Source organism: Lissotriton vulgaris, chromosome 1_1, assembly GCF_964263255.1.
Source record: "Lissotriton vulgaris chromosome 1_1, aLisVul1.2, whole genome shotgun sequence".
Classification (NCBI taxonomy): Eukaryota; Metazoa; Chordata; class Amphibia; order Caudata; family Salamandridae; genus Lissotriton; species Lissotriton vulgaris.
In genome coordinates this window covers 880,617,839-880,635,321 of record NC_141685.1, presented here as the reverse complement: position 1 = coordinate 880,635,321, position 17,483 = coordinate 880,617,839, and the positions used below count along the sequence as shown (strand labels likewise).

The following is a 17,483-nucleotide window of genomic DNA, read 5'->3' as shown; positions in this document are numbered from 1 at the left end:
TATGGTATGAACTGGGGGTCCTTCGTGACGTGTTGATTTGTTAGGTTTGTACACTACTGTATTGCATGGATTTCAAAGTTTTGATTTCGGTTCTGTGCTCCTTTCAATGATTCTACATGGGCCCAGACTCCATTGACTTCATTTGTGTGTGGTAGTGATTGGTGTTAGGTGTGTAGCTGGGCACCAGTTGGTAAACATACTGCCTAGGAGGAATCTTATGTGAATTTTTGGCTTAAACTATGTGAGGTGGTCGCAGTTGCCCTGTAGCTGAGGGGTGGGCTCAATGTTGTGTTCTAGCTTCTTTTGAAGAGTGGAATAATGGGAACTGCGAGTTTCATATGTATTGGCCTTCTGAGGTGTTTTGGATGTGAATAGTTTTGACAAGTGTGGGTGGATTGTGATAGTACTGCTGGCAAGTGAGTTTTTTTTTTTACTGCTCCTGTATAGTTTCCTTTTTAACCCCTTCCGTGCTCATGACGGCCTGGGCCGCCATGAGTCACGGTGGGCGTGTGCACATGACGGCCGGGGCCATCCGAACAATGCCAAAGAATGGATTGTCCAGCACAGCGGCGGAATTTGCGCAGCAGCCAAGGTGTTAAGTGATGTTACCGTCTGCATATGGTTGGCATTGGTGCATAGTCACTACAATGTTTGCACTTAACTAGAAACTGGCAGCATTTTTAGACTTTAAAGCATCATTGCTCATCACACTGCAGCATGGCAGGCATGTATATTTGAGTACAGCTATGAAGTTGGTGGTCAAAGTACACACAAAAATAAACCTCTTAGAGTGGGGCTCTTTGTTTCACCTCAAGGTCAGTACCATCATGCATGATAGGGGGGTGTGGACCACTGCTCTGAATGGTGGGACTCGAATTAAGCATCAATGTGTAGAGGCTTTTCACCTGACACAGGTAGATTTCACACACTTGTGGAAAGAGACTCTGCAAAGCGTAATACTTTAACTCGCATGAAGGGTTGCTTGTTCTAGGTTTAGGACTAGTCCTGCATGCCACATAATGCTATTTCATTTCTAAACCAACTTTGTGAAGGGTTATTTAATGGGAAGAGTCCAGTCCAGATAACCACAGCACACACAAGTATAAAGCTTTCTTAATAGTGTGTTTTTTTTCTTCGTCTTCATTTGCACAATCCTATGCAAGAACCTAGTAATGTCATCTACACCCCATTGGTCCCCAACTGTAGGGGTTGGAAAATATGTGCTGTCGAAAGTAAAATTTGTTGTGGCAACATGGTTAGCTAGTGAAAATGTAACACAGTATGGCTGCTCTTTGTCCCTCACCACTCTACCTTTAATGTAGGTAATGGGCATTGTGCAGAGCTCCAGCCTTGATGAAAGATTTCCATGTTTTCTCCTCCCTTCAAAGTGGTGAAGGTTAACCAGAAAAGCGCATTACCCAAGATGTTAAGTGTTAAGGAAATTACTAAACGTGACTTTGGCAATGCGAGTGGTGAGGGTGAAGATTTTCCACTGAACTTTATTTAATAAGTGGATTTGTTACATTTGTTTTTGAAAGCATGGATTAACTTTGCTCTTAATTGAACGAGATAGTAAATTAATCAAAACATTTTTGTTCATTCCAAACATTTTTGTTCATTTCCCAGAATCATGAATATTTATTTATTTTTAGAGTTTTCTATAGCGCGAACTTGAACCGATTAGGTTATCAGAGCGCTTTACATAGCACCAGTTCCGTTACATGTTATCACAGCAGTTTACATAGAATCAGTTACGTTGCACATTTCAGGATCTTGAACCGATTAGGTTATCAGAGCGCTTTACATAAGACAGCATTCGATGTCCAGTGCCCTCCTCTGCCGTGTAGCGGGGGACCACTTCCAGCCCTCCGAAGTCGTCGAGCTGTCGGGACTAGGCTCCTGGAATTTCAGCTGCCCCTTTACAAGGCAATTTACATAGAATCAGTTACATTACACATTTCAGGAACACCTTTCTTTTTGCTCTAGTGGATAGGGTTATCTCTTCACACGGGGGAAGGGATACACCTGGCTATATTCCAACAGTTCCACAGGCGATTAGTCGTAAAAGCTATAATTCTAACACAGGGAGGGGATACACATGGATACAATCTAAAAATCAAATAGTATGCTAGTCGTTAGAGTGATCTTCTATCTTGACAGGAGGGATGTGACTGGAAACACTCTAGGGGTAATATAGGGGTGGTAGAGAGTACAAAGGACCGCTGCAAACACTACACGAGTACCAGCATAGAGGAGGGGTGGGTGGGATGCAAAGGTCTGGAGGGAAGGAAGGGCTAGAGTCCAGCGAGAACTGTCCAAGAAAAAACAGCAGCATTCACAGCATAGAGGAAGGGTGGGTAGGATGCAGGGTATGGAGGGAGGGACTAGTCCAACGAAAAAGTCCTCCAGAGTCCACCAGGGCACTATCCTCTGCGTTCGTGTTCCCGTAGCCTGCGTCTGCTGGTCATAGTGTGTCCCCAAGGGCGCCATCTTGAAGTCAGGCACCGCCGGCGCCAAACAGCGCGGCCAGCAATGGGGAAGGGGGGGGCACATCTCTGCCCTCGGGCCCAGGCTCGTCTGGCGGAGAGAGGGGTGTATGGCCCCCGGAGCAGGTCGGTGGGAAGGCCTCAAGGCGGCGCAGTCATCAGCAGGGGCGCCGCCGTCAATCACCGGCCCTTTACTGGTGTGCCCCTGGAATGCCCTCAGAGTCTCGGCGGGTGACAGCGGGTGGCAGCGGGGGGCGCCGTGGGAGCACTACATACCGCTCAGGTGATCAGCGCCTATATGAGCCAGTTGGCCCATCTGATGGTGTGTGTGTGTGTGTCCCAAAGATTTTTAAACATGGGGTTCAGGATGTAAGCCTACAAGTTCCCATTGACCCGAAGGTAACTCTCGATGTGGAGGAATGCTCGAGTGTGATGATTCCTTTGCTTGGGGTGATAATTCCGTTGTTGGACGTGTGAAGAAATGTACAAGAACTCTGTATTCTAGAAAAACAAAATCCGTTTACCCGCGAGCCATTGTTAGTGGGAGGGAGATGTGATCTATTTGGATAACTGTCCCTGCTCCCTAATCGGTTCTAACATCTTGGAAGCTTGTGGATAATAACGTTCTATCTTCGGTCCACTACCAGTTAACTGCCGTTCTTGATTCTTTAATAAATGAATGCCAATTTACTTGTATCTCTTATTCTGGATTGTTTTCTAGATCTCGCCATGGCAGCGCATGTGCACGGTCTCTTCAAGACATGCTGTAGCTACAATATGGGCTTTGGGCCCTTTTTAAAAAAAAAATTTTATTTAACAGAGCGCTTGCCTTACAGAATATATTTCTTTATTAGAAGCGAGGCTCACAAAACTAAAACAAGTAAACAAAATCAAGACAAACAGCTAGTATACCCCAAGTACAAGATATTTTAAAGAAAACATTTGAACATTTATATTTAAATATAAAACTCTGCCTACACAAGGACAGGTTATAATTAACATTTATTTGCAAAGAAAAGGAGTGTATATTATGGAAAGGAAATGTATGCCAGAGGAAGGGCAAAGGGTGAAGCTAAAACTCACTAAAGGGCCCAACTGATATGCTGCGAATGAATGATATTTGCAAATAACGAGGCATCAGAATTAATGTCACAGCAGTCCAGTGGGCTGATGCTACAGGCATTAAACTGAGCCTTACGGTCGTATTTCTTATCTTCAATCAATTAAGTGTGTAGCCCAGAATATGCTAAGTGTGGCATTTTCCCCCTCAGATTCTAATTCACTGTAAAACGTGGGGCAGTGGCACGATGACTGACCGGCCAAGCGAGTAATATTAGTGTCAAGAATGATCATTTGATCTAAGTGATCAAATGAGTTTGAACCGTGAAGGAATATAAGGAATGTGGTTACTGGTTGGAACATGGACAACGCAAACAAGGGAAAATGGAGCACAGATTGAGTTGCAACATGACAGGAGAACAAGGAGCAAATGTTGCCACTCAATATTAGAGCTAGTATGATCAACAATGAGTTTATACACCCTCTTCTAATACCAGCAAATAACAACCAAATGCTCAACCTCTGAACCTCTCCCACCAGTCAGTGAAATGAGAGAAGCTTAACAGATACAAGCTATCAGGAGTTGAATCAGGCACAAGCTCCAGAACTAGCATTTCCAGTACCTGAAACATGAGTGCTCCCCATGGACTGGTGCTGTGAGGGTAGGAGCTGGAGCTTATGGACCTTTGTGTTTTGATGTAGTCTTCTTTCAAAGGAAAGAGTTGCTCCTCTACGTTGTGAACCCAGATTGGCTTTGGAGCTGCTTGGAACGATGGGAAAAGGTAGAGGTTCATCACCCTGCGCAATTTGTAGGATGAAGTCCACTGAAAGTTATAACATCTTCCAGCACTAAGTTCTGGAACTATTTTGCGTATGTCTGGAATATCTTGAATCTCTTTTTTTCAGGAACTTACCATATTTGGTATAGTAATCATTGTGTACCCTAACGAGGATTTCCTCAAGGTATATTAAGTGGTCATTATCCTCTTCCTCATCATCGTCCTCTTCCTCCATGCCCTGGTCTAAAAACTCGCCTGCTGTAATCCCAGACTGTTCTGAGATTTTGTTTCAGCTTCTTTCTTGTCAGCACACCCATTACCAAGGTCACAGATGCCATCGTGCTCACCTGCATCTGAAACCTTTTGCTCTGCCAATGCCTTGTCATGTTTAAGGACAGGAGGGATTAAGTGCTCCTCAGTATGGTTTCCCCCACCTGCTTTTCCATCACAACCTCAGGTTTACATTCCTGTTCAACATCCATGACTTGATTCTTCGACCTTTTCCAGCTTCTCTTTTCTTCACTGTCACTGTCTGAAGCTGATGAAGGAGAGGGGGATTATCTGTTTTCCCCTTCCTTTCACTAGATAACTCTAAATCATTAGCCATGGTGTCCTTGGACGGCTGCTTCTCTGCTGCAGGTCGCAAATCATTGGCTAAAGTGTTCTTGGTAGGCAGTTTATCATCTATATTCCATGCTTTCCGGTGGTAACGCACTCTGAGAATCTGCTGCACTTACCACGTACTTTGTGCTGGCAGTATTTATAATGTGATCAGCAGGCTCCTTCAAGGAGTCTATTGAGTTATCTGTAGGACCAGAGATCGACTCCCCTTTAGGAGATTCACTGCTCACAACTTTGCTCCCATTCAGCTCTTTCCAATGTTTCCCTAGGCCATTTCTCTGCTCTTCTGCAGGAATATTCTTTGGAGTCCTGTGACAGAGGTGTGGCTTGATCCAAAGTTTGTTTTTCTACTTTTATTAACTTTCTTTTTTATCTGTGCTTCCCTTGATCCAGGTGGTGCATTTTATATCATCTGTGCCATGAAAATATACATACTTCTTCACGGTTATCAAATTTGGTGCAAACCTCTTCTCGGTCATCAATAATACATACCATTGAATCTCCACATGGGAAGAGGTTTCGGAGATTTCCAGTTTTAGAAAATGGATCAATGCATTCATCCCGTGACAATATCCGATGTGAAAAAAGTTTCTTTTCAGGGTCTAAAAACCCTTGTTGGACATCTGCTGGCAGGGCTGCTCTGTCGTATGGATTAGGGTCTGGTCCAAGTCAACCATCAACACTAGCTTCTTGTCCCACTGCAGCCAATGCTGGTCTTCTCGTCCTAGTAATTCAGCTTGCTGAGAGCTAATCATCAGTTCCGGTACACTGTGAACCATGGAAACCGTGGCTGTAGATCGGGGCACCTGCTGTTTTCCATTCTTGCTCTGCAACTGTGTCGGATCTTGACCACATTCTGCACACAAGCCTTTCATCACAACTGGATGACTGCATTCTTCCAATCGCACCAAAACACCGCCAGGGGGAACCACTTAGCCGGGCTGCGCGCACAGCTCCAACACAACTTCAGCCCGGTCCGACTTGACTTTCCGTTCAGCGGCGACTCGAGGGGGCTCCTCGCTTCTCCGGTTGTTACTGTCCGCAGGGATAGTAAGACAAACTGCAAGGACTGAGCCCAGCTGCACTGCGGCACCAGTGGTGACCTTCCACTCCAGCAGCCGCAAGGGCCGCTGCCCCGGGCAGCACACCTCGCATGGAGCCCCCCTGCCCATCTTTATTAATTGGTTCCTCTTACTAGCTTTCGTAGATACAGGATTTTGATTTGTGAAGTAGCTCACTAGTCCCACCTTTTGGACTTCTGTAACCTCCCATACGGACTGCCCCTGCTACATGTGCTCTTACTTTTCATGTTATGCCTCTGCTTGTGTTAAGTGTTTTGTCTACTTTGTGTGTTCATGACTGCTTCATTTGTCATGCTTGACGCTTGTGAAGCGGGGTTGTACTTTTTTTTTGCTGCACAGTAAAATTTTCATGTAGACTGGCACCAGGCTTCATTTTTCAGCAGTGTCATCTTTTATGCAATGCAGCTGCTTCAGTATGCAGCACCCTTATTTTTCACTGCACGGCGTAAAGCCAATAATTTTTATACGCGTTTCTTTCTCCTCATGTTGCGTTCTACTGGTGCCGAAAGCTTTTGGAAGTGACGTCCTTAACCTGGCAGCAACCAAAAGCTGGTTTTCAAATATCAAAAGCTGGATGCTACAGGACTACTTCGTTAGAAGTATGGGCAGACTGGTGTGGATGAGTTTAGGAAGCACTACATCTGCTTCAACCTGGATTGCAATGCATCTTTGAACCAGGCGTAGAAGCTAAATGCACAAGCATACTGGCGAGGTAAAAGTGGGCTTGTTTTATTTTGCGACCACAAGCAGGATTTTTAGTATATAGATTGCCTTGGCTCAGCTTTTCGGAATGTTTTGTCTTTCTGAAAGCAACCAAGAATTAGTATTTTGGAAACACACGGCATTCACAGCTTTTTGTCTGTAGGGAAAATCCTGTAAATACTTTAAGAATTTGACACCCCTCATGAGTTTCCTATGTTGTAAACAAAACATGGTTGTGATAGACAAACCCGGTCACCAAAGGGTCCATTACAACAAAGCTGGCGCAGGATCTATACTGGGTTAGTTGCTTTATATGGCTTTTCTGGGATTCTCAAAAACGGAACTGTTGCAAACGGTCCAGGTGGTGTTTGTAACTGCTACAGTATTAGGTCTCGCCTAGTGTTGCAGCGCACATGCGCTGCTTGCTCGGCCAGACCTATTGGGGTAGGAGAGATTTTACAAAGGGACTTAAAGCCCCCGCTCCGTGTTTTTATTGCGCCGCGTCATCGTTTATGGTAAATGCTGGCTTCCCATTGAAAAGGAGGCTACTTGGTTCCCACCATGTCTTCTTTTCGTCTGGCCCATCTGGACAGGATTGTCTGCTTCACGGCTGTCGAAGCGCTTTCTTATCTTTTCGAGGTGTGTACTGCCAGAGCATGTTTCATGTGAGCTCATTGGAGGCACTCTCTGCATGCTTTAAGTTTCCTATTTTTTTTCTCACTTGCATAATGGCGTGGTGACAGCTTGTTCCCGCTGTTGGCAGGCATGGTGCACTTTCACTTTTTTTTTTTATTCACGCAATGGCATGGTTGACAGCTTGTTGTTCACAATGGCTGGCAGCAACACTTTATTTCTCGTCTCGCACCGCTGCTCTGCCTGTCGAACTTCCTCACTCGCTCCGGGTGTCCACCTCTTGCTGTGAGGAAGGCACGAAAGTTCACCCCTGTTTCTTGTTTGAAGAGCATGTCTGTTGTCAACGAAAGCCTGGTTATGGAGCGAGAGAAAACGCTCCTGCACGAGTTGGAAGCACTAAAGCGGGTCCCTCCAGCAGGAAAAGAAGCGGGCTGTAAAACCACGCCAGCTGCTCATGTGAGTTTGGCCGATCCATTTAAATGCTTCTCTGCATCCATCTGCTGCTACATCCTTAATGTCTTTGCTGGACTCTGGTTTAGCCCGCATGTTATTGGCTCGAGCCCCAAGGGGGGTGGTTTTCAGTGGTGCATTATCTGATTGTAAATTCACATGTGAAGTGCTCCAATACCTTTGGGTCGAGTTTGCGCTATATAAATAAGCAAAAAAGAAAAGCTTGGGTGACGGAGCGGGGGAAGAGAGAGCGAGACAGTCACAGAAACGGCCACTGGTCCTCTCACCAAAGAAAGGTATGTGTACTAATGCATTCAATATTGAACATCTTTGACTTTCTAAGTTTCCAGTTGCTCGTATACACATTCTATTTGCAGCTTTTAGGTATTTATTGTGCACATATTGCCAGTGTTAGCAGCGCTGAAATAAAATATATCCTCATTTAGCATGTGTAAATAAACACTATTGAATAGGAACTGCACCTTGTTTAACATGTATGTGCTGGGACAGAGGTGGATTGTTTCAGGTGTGTAAAAGGGAACAGGCAACTAGAATGTCTCAAAGGGAAATGTGTTCTCCACCTCATTGTGTCATAGTCCTTATACTGCACTTCTGGCGGAGTCCTCCAGCTCATTTGGACTCGCTGTGGGGTAAGCAACTGCACAGCTGCCAGTCCTCTTCTGGGGGCTACTGTTCTGGTGGCACCTCCTGTCCTTGATTTCTGCTCCGGACAGTGGCGCTACCCATCCGTGTCCTACAGATGCACACTACAAAAGGGAGTAGGATGCAGATCCAGGGCGTGTGCTTTAATGAAAAGTTCTGTGGGTCCCTTAGAGCCACTCCACCATCCTTATCTGGCGCATAATCTGTAGATCAATTGTTTCTAACTCAAAAGGATCAAAGGTTACTGAAAACTTAGTGATATATGTTCACACGCTTTGGAAGACCCTACACAGATGTTAGCTGGTCATCTTTCGATTGCTTATTTATATATTTGGTTGTTAGACCGGTACTAATAAGGTGGCATATTGCCCAGAAGGTATTACCTCGTGTAACAAGCATTTGCAATGCAATATGTCTCGCATTTGCGAGTTTAACCTATTGGCATTGTAAATGACAATGTCTTTTTATTTATGTTTTAAAAACGCATAAATAAAAGGCATTGCCATTTACAATGCCAATAGCTCAAACTCCAACAACTGTGATATCTATTGCATTGCAAATGCTTCCCCCTGTCCTGCCGAGATCAGTTTTCAATATGGGACTCTTATTTTAGATTTGAGGATTGTAAGTGTGGACCCAAAGTCTAGCATGCGAAGTGCTGATTATGTAAAATCATACGACTATCTCAGTGTCTGGTGTGATGCAACTCACTTTCGAGCTATAACTCTGGCACAGTAGTGTACTGTAAGCAGTCGGGTTTAGTAATGACCTCAATGACACTTCCATTCCTGCCCCCAAGATCCCCTGTGTGTTCTGCATATGACCACCAGAAAGGCTCACATGGCTGGAATTGCAGTTCAGATATGTTGACAATGGACAAATTTAGTTTTCATCGAAACTGAAATGTCGCAGTTGGTGATAATGTAGTGTTTTGTTGCCTGTAAGGCCGTACTTACTTAATTAAAAGGTCTCAAGTGGGTACTATTCTTGTACTCTATTGTGTTGCTCCAGTATAAACAACTTCCGTGTCTCGGATTTTAACTAAGTCCTATAACTAACACACACTATTTTTTTTTTTTTTGCCTCGGTCTGTCTCCCGCTCCCCTTCACCCCACCTTCCCACGTCCCATCTGGTTTGCTGATAATAATCTGTCTCCAGAGGCATTAGGTGCCAAACGTACCCTTCTAGGTCATGCTGCTACTATAAAACATGTTCTCAGAAACACAATCAAGGTGTTGGAACAAAGGATGCACCGAGGGGCTTAGCTTGGTCATTAAGATTGGTGGGGTGCGAGCTTCAGATTTTCAAACAATGTGGCATATAATATTAAAACATATACATCAAGCAGGGTTCATAGAAGGGGTTAAGAGGCAGTGGAAATGGAGAGGAATGCGGATTGGTAGGAGTATTAAGTGAGAAAATAAAAACATACACAATGCAGTCATATAATGTGCATATTTGGGTCAAAGCTTTCATGTTAAACAGTAGATGTTAAAGCCCCAGGAAAATGTGCTGCATGGCTAAATACTAAGAGTATCAACTGGTACGTCTTAAGAATGTTGGGGGGCCCTGGGGCAACATATTCTGGGGGCCCTTGTTCTGAACAACTTTGAGTTTATGATCCAGTTTAAACTCTTTCATGACATCTTTGACCAGATCACTGCCAGTGCACAGGCACACCGGTCCAAATTCTAAATGTGTTTACATCTAAAATGTCTGTAATAGACTCTCACACATTACCCACATTAAAAATAAATGGAAGGAAAATTGAATTGATGACAATGTTTAAAAATTATTTGTGGTCAACAGGGCACGGCTCTCTCAGGGGCCCCCCAGAAAGGCTGGTGCCCTGGGCCAGAGCCCACTGTGCCCATGCCTTAAAACGTCTGAGTCCCAAAGGTTAGACCTATTTGCTATGCCAATGCTTTTTTTTAAATTTCAAGTGTGGAGGCCTGTGTTTGAGCAGGGAATGAAGGTGTGTCACCAACTAAAGGTGAATGAGGTAAGTATGCCTGTCTCCATCCTATGTTACAGCAGAATGGCACAGCTACAGAAAAGTATTTCTCCTACATGCAGCATGACCCAGCAAGCGCACAAGTGAAGAACACTTTTTTGTTAACTGAATGTTCTTTTTAGTGCAGTTTCAAAGGTTCACGACTGTTAGGAAACTCGTATCACTTCGAGAACAATCTCTACCAATCGTATTTTCAAAAGAACTTATTTTAAACTAATAACACCACCTTTGTGTTGAGGTAATGGCAATAAGGCTATGAACTTTACCAAATACATTTTTATGCCTATATGTAGTTTGAGTACCCATATAGGTGTATAATAGCAGGAGTTACCGTTACCACGCCATGTGCACAATCTGTCCGAGATGAACATTAAATGTGTCCGGCAAAAAGACTGGTCTACTTCTCAAATTTTGGACTGCGTCACTAGATCAATGCTGTTCCTTTATTTTGGAATTTTCAAATAATTTGCATATACTCCAGGAAGTTGACATGTTGGCTATTTGCCAAAGAACACAGGAAATATCCTATGTTTGAGTAAACTGTATTCAGTCTCTCCAGTGTGTGTGTGTGTATATATATATATATATATATATATATATATATATATGGTCTCTTACAGTGAAATTGGTTTCACCCATGGATGGTAAGTCAGAGACAGCATACATGTGAACTGTTACACAAAACAGATTCTTCCTTGTGCTACATGGAGGTTCATGTTTAAAAGTGCAGCTGCAGCATCCAAGGTGTGCCGTCAGCCCAATCACTGATGCTTGCCTGATAGGATTCCATGTTTTTTCTGCACTACAGCGCTCGTTTCTCAGGACCATACAGGAGTCGCTCCTAGTTAATGGCTTTGCATTCTGGGACTTAATCCTGTCTAGCCAATTATATATTCTGTACTATCAGTCCCAAAATGCAAAGCGCAAAATCTCACCTAGATAAGCTAATCAAGCATGGATCTGGGAGAGTTCTGACTGTTCCTCCCCCCCCCCCCCCCCCCCCCCCCCCCCACCCGTTGAATGCACCTGGGATTGAAGAACTTTGTATATTGTTCTACATTGTGCTCCTTTTGCAAGTTAGAGACGTTGCCTTCACGTGCACTTGAAGCCACTTGGAGATATACAGCGATCTCAGAGCACCACAGCACTGACTGAAGTTTCCTCCTCTGTACAGCCTATGTATATTGAGGCTGGTAACCACTGTGGAAAGGGAGTGTTGTATGTGTTCATCAGACTCCTATATCCGAAAATAATTACATAACAGGTTTTTTCCTGCACTGTTGAACTTTTCAGTCTATCCATGTAGCCTCTCACCTATACTTCTTTTTGTACCTCTACTCATTGCATGACCGAGCATATGAACCATTTCCAAATGTGCATGAATTACTTAACGTGTTCCTATACTTATCAACCTGAATCGGTTTGCTTATATCCCCTCTGTCCTTTCCAAGCTAATTTTGACTGAAGTCGTCCTCTGAGTTTCCTAGCATGAGTAAGCATATACAAAACCAGTCCTTTTACAACTATGCAGATGGCACCCAACTCATTTCAGAAAAGTGTAGTGCTACAAAGAACTCTACAATACACAACTTGAAGACTGCCTTTGTGGAACCCATGGATAATGAAAAAACATATAAAGCTCAATACAGCAAAAGAAGATTATGGCCTGTAGACAATGTCAAAAGTACCAGCCTATCGCCTAAGGAACTTACAACCCCCCCCCCCCCAAACACCACACCAAGAGAGGTTAGGAACTTAGGAGTAACCATGGATTCAGACCTATCCCCGATACTGCATGCTAAGACTGACCAGTGGCTTCTACACAATAAAACCCTCTTCCCATACCTTCATAAACTGCAAGCCAACCTTGCATTCTTAATCTCATGACTTCACTGCCAATAGCCTATACCATGGCGCACCTGAATGTATTATACACAATATACAAGTCATTCAAAATACTGCTGCAAGGCTTCCTCTCTGCCTTCACCCTAGAGAATGAATGACTCCAGTTGCTCCACTGGCTACCTACAGCTAAACTGGCAATGTTCAAGACACACCGCATTGTACACTAAGCCTCCCAAGGAAAAGGACTGCAATGCCCAAGAGTTAAATTCAAGCAGTACAAACCCAACAGAAAATGCTCTCCAGGCTTGTACTGCTTATCATACCAAAAGAAATCCAGAGCTTCTACTGAGAAAGCAGTGGCTTTCTATGGTACTCGCTACTAGCCAGCATTTTTTTACACTTCTGAAGACAGGTGAATATTTGGCAATTTCCTAGATAACTGCACCACTAAAATCCCAGTAACGACCCTAAATAAGCCCCCCGGCGAAATCCTCTTCTTTTAGCTCACAAATACCAAATGACTTAACCAGCAAACTGCTTTCCACATGCAGGTAAGCTAAAAGGGCTGACATATGGTTTGTTGTGGCTTATATAGTTATGTACTTGCATGTATAACAGTTATGACCCACGATAACACTAAAGCCATAATGCACAGCAGTAGGCAACAAATTATAACTTGTACCTGGGAGTGGGGAGGTGTGGCTCACTGGTTAGAGGCGGCAGACCCGAGTGCAGAGAACGGCCCGGGACCAGGGTTCGATTCCCGACGCGGCAGGGTCTTGGACCAGGATCAGCGGACTGATAATTCTCGCATCGGTGCCTACTCCGACCAGGGAGCACACTCGGCAACTCTGGGCATTAGCTTGCCTCATCTCCACAACGGCCCCACACAAACGCCGGGGATGCCTGGTTTCACCTTGGAGACCCCCAGGAGGGACTATCTCACAGGGAAAGCCAGGACGGGTTCCCCAGCGGTCTATAGCGCTACGAGGCCTCCGGGTAGCAGTGCGCTTTACAAGACACAACAATTTACAATTTACCTCTTTGATTCACATAAGAAATATCTGCTATGAGGTTTTGCTATGAGAGAGTTTAGTTCTCCAATGTGATCATACTCCTTATGTTATGGTAACCTGATTTTTCAAATCAGCAAAAGTTCAAGAAATGCAATATTCTTCAAAATTACTAACCACAAAACTCAACAACTATTAATTCTGTCCATCATTCACATTTTTCATTCACTCTCAGAAAGTTGTCTTGATGATGATTAGTGCTGCAGCAACAAATGATGGACGGAATGCCGAATAAATCAAACATTGAGATCTGGGTTAAATGCATTGGGTTTTTTTTTTGGCTCACTATGCCACCCCAGGTTGGACCCAGCTATATACAAATCAGACTTGACCCTGCTCCTCATGGGAACAGTCCTGCCCGAACTGACAAGCCTGGTCTTCCCTAGACCGGAAACAAGCATCCTGGGACTGGTTTCAGGGAAATCAGCCATGCTAGCTTGACTCCAGTGGCATGGAGAGCATGGGACCAATGTCTATATATATATATATATTTTTTTTTTATGTTTTCGGTCAATAAAACTGTTACACAATCGTTCATTAATTACATTTCATAAAATTTTATTATAAACGTTTGTTTCTGACATCTTTTAAAACAAACATATACCTCCAAATAAAAAAATAGTATTGTCAGTGATGGCGTGTAGTATTAGCTGGTCTAAGCTTACAGAACCCAATGCGGTGTGGATATTAAGCTGTGATATTTATATATGGTCACCTGGTATTTCCCTACAATGAAAAAGGACCAGTACTAGTGTTCCAAGAATTTCATGGAGAACTGATCCATTTGACACTCAGACTGTGTGACATTGCTGTAAAGAAATACATTAACCTTGATGAAGTCCTCTTGGGAGGACGAAATACGTTGGCTGGGCTGTTTCTTTGATGTAGTGAATAATAATAAAGAGAATTGTTTTGAGACTCCAAACCACAGCTTCCATGTTATTTTGATATTGGAGAAGACTACATTGATAATGACACCATTGAACTATGTATACTTCATGAAAGGAGGAGAAAAGAAACAGAGAACAAACTACAATACAATTGTTGGATTCTTGAGGCACTCCCTTTTGTGTGTTTTTTTTAGGTCTCGCCTACGCAGTGCGCATGTGCTGCATAGGAAGGAGATCTTTAGCAATCGGCACAGGTTTGCGGGCAAAAACGCCAAACGTGCACGCGTTGCCATTCAAAGCAATGCAACGCCTTGTCATTCAAAGCAATGCAACACGTGCACGTTTGGCGATTCCCTTGTGGGAGCCAGCAGTGGCGCCATATGTTATCCATGATCGCGCCTTGCTGCTCGCTCCCGCAAGGGAATCTGGCGCAGGCGCCATCCTCTCTCCCTTCCCCCTGCTGCCGCTCACGCTTTTTTCTAACAGGGAACGGCCTTCGTATATGCCAAAAACCAGCCGATATCTGCATGTGATACTGCCTGGAAAGAGAAGGAAGATTACTCAAGAAGAACCAGAGGAAAGCGACCGCCCAGTCCGCACAGTCTGCCGCTGTGTTAAGGAGGTCCGGGGCGTGCTGCGCACTCCGGCCTGCGGTCCTTTATATGAAATGTATCTGGGAGGCGGGTGTTAGTGGTGGGGCTCCGGGGCCTTGTGTCTGCCCACCATTCAGGGACCTTTGATGTAGTGCGGTTCTTTGAACTTCTGAAAGTAGAGTTTAAACATCTATTGTGGCCGGTTTGCAGGTCGGCTAATCCTTTCCGCCAGCAAGCCTTTTTTAACCCGTTTCGATGAAAGCGACCGCCTAGTCAGCACTGGTCACCAGAGCTACAGGAATGTTCCCAGCACCGGGACTAGGTCATGAATTGAAGTGCCCCCCTTAAGATTAACACCGATGAATACAGTTATTAAATCGTGATATAGTAAATGTGTTCATGCTATGTTTTTACTATAAACAATTACTTTACAGTCAAATCAAAATAGTTTGTAGATAATACTGAAGCGCTAAGAAGTTGTTAGCTGCATTGAAAGCTATACGGATAAAGAAACGAGGAAATGAATAAAGTGTATCTATACGTAGTAACAAAAGGAGAGAGTAAGGGATTTTCCACAGAGGTGGAAGGGGGTACTCCTGATCCCCTGGACCTTAAACTATATAAACAACAAAAGGAGTATCACCATTGGACCAAGTCCATGGTCCAAAATGGGAAGTAGGGAGATGGAGAAATAACAAAAGAAAAGATTTTTCTTGTGTTAGAAGACCCCTCACTCACCAACCTGGTTGGTGACATGCTTCATCATCGGGGTCCCACCCGGATAGCCGAGTGCCATCCTGGTGTGCTGCAACACCTGACTACAGTGGAGCTGGGTTTTTTGTGAATGGAGTGCAAAAAAGTGACGTTAAAAATTGTCCAAGTATAACTTCCTGGAAAAAAATGTTTTATTCTGAAGCTACTGGACAATGTTAAAATCAGTTGTGGGATACTTCTGTTGGCTTAAATTACCAGCTGTATCTATGTGATTTTGAAATAAGGTCTACATGTTTCAACCTGTAATGGAATCTACCAGGTTTTCGTCAGGACCAAGTGTGTGGAACCTGGGCGGTATACACACTCTAACGTGTACCCAACCCTCGATTCCAGAGACCTAACTATGTACTTGCAGTAGGTGTCCTCACAGCCTAGTTAGGCGAGGAAAAACTGAGAACTCGAGATGTGAGTTTCAAGTGCTTCACGGGGGCAAAAGGATAGGCCTGTTCTGCGTGAAACTAATTAGTTTCAGCAGAAGGAAGAAGGCCATTGTGCCTAAACGCCGCCCTGACCTCCCCGCAGCCTATCTATATACTTCAAAGAATACACTCATTTATGTACTTAAAAAAAACGGCACACACTGAGGCACAGATTTACTAACATTCATGTAGTGTGAAAATCAGCAGCGCTGCGTTGTGCAAACGGTAAAAAGTTGCACAGCGCCATACTGACCACGTCGCATGCTGATGATGCCATGCGTTGTGCTTGCGCTACAAAGGGCATTACATCCTGGGGCCACTTCTTTGTCTGATTTCTTACTGAGAGAAGTATTGCCACCCGGGTGTACGTATGACCCTGGCACGGCCCTTGTTTACGTTAAGAGCCTCGTGTGCTCGAACATAAGTCCCACTTCTACATCAGGAGGTGCGCTAGTTGTATTTTGTTTCACCTGCGCATTTTTAAAGACTAATGATGACTAATGAGCTTGTGCCGTAGGCATGTTGTACCAATACACACACACATTATTTTGCCTTAACTACTGAGCTTGTGCAGATGCAATCTTGTTTTTGTGTGGGTGCTCTTTGCGTACTTTTACGGACTACTGAGCTTGTGAGACACTCAGCCTTTGCCATTAGCTCTGTTCTCACAGGGGACGCTCTTTTAATGATGAACACCCCCATAAAGAGGGCTGTAGAGACTCCTTGTCAGGTGGCTCCGGGGGCACTCGCTTGTGAGCTCCGCTTACGGCCCAAGTTAAGGGCTCGGGTTCTATTTCCCATGTTCATTTAGCACGAGCTATTACCACAACATGGTGACAGTGCTTTGAGCCAGGGTACGCTCTGAGCAGATTCTCCTCCGGGCGCCTGTCTCCAACAGAGGAGGAGGAGAGAGCATGGTGGGGGTGCATTCCACCAGAGGGCTCTACCGTTGGATTATGCCTTACCTAGTCCTGTAAGTATAATACACTTTTTACCAAACTCGGTTGTGCTCGTTTTATCACCCTAGGAAGGATGAAAGGGTTATTGGGTCTGTCCTAGATTTGAACCTGTGACTGTGAGGCTCCACACGGATCCCTGGAGAGGATGCATTAACCCACTGAGCCACCAGACCGCGTGTCAAGTATATCTGTTGAACCAATGTTTTAAGCCTCTGCACCCCACCTCCTTCCTTTAGCCAGAGTTGTTACAGCTAATGGTGATTAGCAGAGCTCTCTCTCGTTAACAAAATACACCATGGACTGGAGGGAATTGTGGCGTGGAAGCCATTGGCAGCCCCCAGTTCACTGCCAGGAACAAAGGGTTTGTTTATAGAGGCAAATTGAAGTGTTGCCTCTCTTAGTCTTAGGAGGGATCGGAGCTGATATAAGTATTTACAGAA

General features: G+C 44.4%; 1 pseudogene; it reads right to left on the bottom strand.

Annotated features, from left to right (window-relative positions):
• Positions 1–4,338: 4,338 nt before the first annotated feature.
• On the bottom strand, positions 4,339–6,117 carry LOC147748081 (RNA polymerase II subunit A C-terminal domain phosphatase pseudogene; annotated as a pseudogene).
• Between the last annotated feature and the right edge of the window lie 11,366 nt (positions 6,118–17,483).